This window comes from Camelus bactrianus, chromosome 19 (assembly GCF_048773025.1).
Source record: "Camelus bactrianus isolate YW-2024 breed Bactrian camel chromosome 19, ASM4877302v1, whole genome shotgun sequence".
NCBI classification, from domain to species: domain Eukaryota; kingdom Metazoa; phylum Chordata; class Mammalia; order Artiodactyla; family Camelidae; genus Camelus; species Camelus bactrianus.
The window spans coordinates 11,954,565-11,958,462 of NC_133557.1; the positions used below are offsets into that span (position 1 = coordinate 11,954,565).

The following is a 3,898-nucleotide window of genomic DNA, read 5'->3' on the forward strand; positions in this document are numbered from 1 at the left end:
CAAACCCACCAGAGGATAGGCTTACAGTTACAAACTCTTAAGGGAGACTTCTTTTCATGCAGAGCAAGCTAAAAGACATACTTCCTTGTTGTCTCCCTGCCTTTCTCTCTTTCTCTCTTTCTTTCTCTCTCTCTTTCTTTCTTTCTCTCTTTCTTTCTCTCTTTCTCTCTCTCCCTTTCTTTCCCTTTCTTTCTTTCTTTCAACAGCTCAGCTTTTTATTGAATGTGTTCTAAAGAGGTTTAGTCAAAAAAGCCAAAACCCATGTCATCATCAGACTCCTCGGATTCTTCTTTCTTTGCTTCCACTTTCTTCTCCTCAGCTGTGGCAGTAATGGTAGAGAGGGCAGGACCTCCTGCTGGTGCAGCACCAGCTGCTGGGGCAGGTCCACCAGCCCCTATGTTGCAGATGAGGCTCTCCATGTCGATGTTGGCCAGAGCCTTTGCAAACAAACCTGGCCAGAAAGGTTCAACGTTTATAGCTGCTGCTTTAATGAGGGCATTGACCTTATCCTCCATGACCGTCACCTCATCATCGTGCAGGTTAAGTGCTGAGTAGATGCAGGCGAGCTAGACTGAGGCCATGGCACGGGAGAGTTCTAGGCCGGCACTGCCGGGCGCTGTGCTAGTTGCCAGGTGAAGTGAGGGTCTCACCCCAAAACTGCCTTAGCTTCCTCAGAAGGATCAAGCACCTTGGCGGCAGCTGAGGAAAGGGTTGTTGTTTTTCTTTGATGATGGAAAAACTCTCTTCCCAATTTTCCCTTGGCATCCTGCTTCATTTTCTGTCCACGTGTCTTTTAAAACAGCAGGTCCTTGATTATCGAGACAAGCAACTTCCTTCTCTCCCCCATCTGTAAGATCAATTCATATATTTACCCTACAGTTTTAACTCTTTCTTTATATTTAGTGCCTTGACTTAAAGAAAAAAACTTTCTTAGGAGTACAAATGTACGTTTAAAATAATGTTCATGGTATTTTACTCAGCAATTTTAAATGTTTTGTAATAGGGGGGTTTTCAGAGAAGTAGACTGAAATATTGGTAGAAATACAACACCAAACATTTCTGTACCCATCAAATTATTTCTTTTCTCATCTCCTCACAGTCCTTTGGGAGAAAACACGTGATAAAGTTGTGAGGGCCTCTCTAGGCAATACAGACTTACTTGGAGTCTGAAAAGTCAAAACGGTGTAGCATAACTGTCCTCATTAAGATTGTATTTAATCCTTGAGGATTTTATTAACATTTGGTTTTGCTTAATTTTACCCACATCCTCTTTTTCTCAGAAATGGGCATTATGGGGGCTCTAATGGCTTCTTGAACATCAAACAGCTCTTAAAAATAAAACTGTAATGGATTGAATGTGAATGAAACAAACAAGGATTAAATTTCCATTGAAATACATATGGATTTAATAATTAGCAGGAAAGCTCTTCATAATTAAAAAAAAAATGTCTTAGGATAATGTTCGAGGTGTTAGAGAAATGCAGAATGTTGCTGGATTACATTATCTCAGCTTACAGATTTCCTCTGAAACTCTTATGTCACAGCCGTAGACCCCATAGTCCCAACTAGGAAGTGAAAAAGCCTAGCAGTTTTTGGCACGTGGTAAGTATTTAAGAAATTTTAGCTAAATCTCTATTTTTTCTGTGTTTGAAACACCGCTAAGCTTATTACTATGGGAGAAACGTCTTTCATACCTGCCCTCAGGAGTTCACAGTCTAGTAGAGGAGTCAGTGTACAAACAAATGAAAGCCATAGAATGTGCAGGGAACGTTATAGAGAAAAGGAGGGTATTACTGCAACCTAAAGCAATCTAGAAAGTCAGCCCAGGTGATACTTGACCTGAGTCCTAAAAGAAGAGCTGTTTGCCCCCTGGACTACTATTAGGAGAGGGATAGCACGTGTAAAGACTCAGAGGAGGGAAAGCAGCTTGGAATTTGGGAGGAACTACAATTGAGAGTGGTTCAGTGAAGGACAGGGTTGCAGGGACAGTTAGAGATCTATATAAAGAGGAGTTGGGTTCCAAGGATCTTGGGTTTTATCCTGAAAGGTCAATATTTTTATTATTATCACGGCAGCTCAGCACTCATTTTATGTTATATTTTTAATATCGCTGTTGTCAAGGCATAATTTATATACAATAAAATGCACCCACTCTAAGTGTACATCTTGGTGACCTGACAAGTTTATATACCTATGTACCACTACCACTCAATCTATAGAATTTTACCTTTATCTCAGAAAGTTCCCTTGGGTCCCCTTCTCAATCAATTCCCCCTAGCTTGACACACACAACTAGGCAACCACTATAGATTTCTGTCGATATAAATTAGGTACGTCATTTTTTAAGTTTTAATTAAGTAGAATTATGCAGTATATACTTTTTTTACATGAAATACATTGAACTTTAATAATATGCAGTGAAGTATAAGTTAAAAATACAACATGCCTTTTTTGCTAATCATAAGGGGAAAACATTTAATTATTAACAGTAACACTAAGAATCTAATTTTATATTGTAATTTCCATCTTCAAGGATTTAAAAATCTCTTTATGCCTAACTTCATTTATTCAACAAGTATTTATTTATTTATTTTTACTCTTGACATGTTTTATGCAAAGAAATCAAACACGTTAATTGTTGGTGCTTCAAATATGTTAAATTACTGTGTACTAAATAAATACTAGTTTTGCTATAGTTTAAATTTTTCTTTACATTTAAAATCTACAGTAAAAGAGATTTGAATGTTCTGACAAACATTTTTAAAGATTGTAGAACAGTTGTAATTTGCTTCTTGATTGTTGAGATTCTTTGCATGTTTTAAGCTTGTGCAGTCATTTTTACGTTCCTCATCACCATGTAAAGCAAGGACCAAGTGTACTGTAGTATATACTCTTTTTTTAAAATTTTTTTTTACTGAGTAATAGTTATTTTACAATGTTGTGTCAAATTCTAGTATAGAGCACAATTTTTCAGTCATATATGAACATATATATATTCATTGTCACATTTTTTTTCCACTATGAGCTACCACAAGATCTTCTATATTTTCCCCTGTGCTATACAGTATAATCTTGTTTATCTATTCTGCGTTTTAAAATCCCAGTCTGTCTCTTCCCACCCCCCGCCCCCTTGGCAATCACAAGTTTGTATTCTATGTCTATGAGTCTGTTTCTGTTTTGTATTTATGTTTTGTTTTGTTTTTAAGATTCCTCATGTATGAGATCTGATATGGTATTTTTCTTTCTCTTTCTGGCTTACTTAGAATGACATTCTCCAGGAACATCCATGTTGCTGCAAATGGCGTTAGGTTGTCAGTTTTTATGGCTGTATACTATTCCATCATATAAATATATGACATCTTCTTTATTCAGTCATCTGTTGATGGACATTTAGGCTGTTTCCATGTCTTGGCTATTGTAAATAGTCCTGTTATGAACATTGGGGTGCAGGTGTCATTTTGAAGTAGGGTTCCTTCTGGATATATGCCCAGAAGTAGGATTCCTGGGTCATATGGTAAGTCTATTCCTAGTCTTTTGAGGAATCTCCATACTGTTTTCCACAGTGGCTTTCCTTGCTTCCCTCTCCCACTCTTAATGATTTAGATGTCTTCTTTTACAATTTTGTTTATTCTTTTTGTAATTCATGGCAGTTATCTCCTTTCCAGTTATGAGTTTCTCATTTTTGTAGCATCCTGCTTCTTTTCTATTTAGAGTAGACCTGTCAATATTTCTTTTAGCATGGGTTTAGTGTTGCTAAACTTTTTTAGGTTTTGCTTGTCTGTGAAGTTCTTTATCTCTCCTTCTATTCTAAAGGATAGCCTTGCTGGATAGAGTATCCTAGGCTGCATCTTTTTTTCATTCAGGACTTTGAATATATCTTGCCACTCCCTTCTGGCCT

General features: G+C 37.1%; 1 pseudogene; it reads right to left on the bottom strand.

Annotated features, from left to right (window-relative positions):
- Positions 1 to 239: 239 nt before the first annotated feature.
- Positions 240 to 581, bottom strand: LOC105073545 (large ribosomal subunit protein P1-like; annotated as a pseudogene).
- Between the last annotated feature and the right edge of the window lie 3,317 nt (positions 582 to 3,898).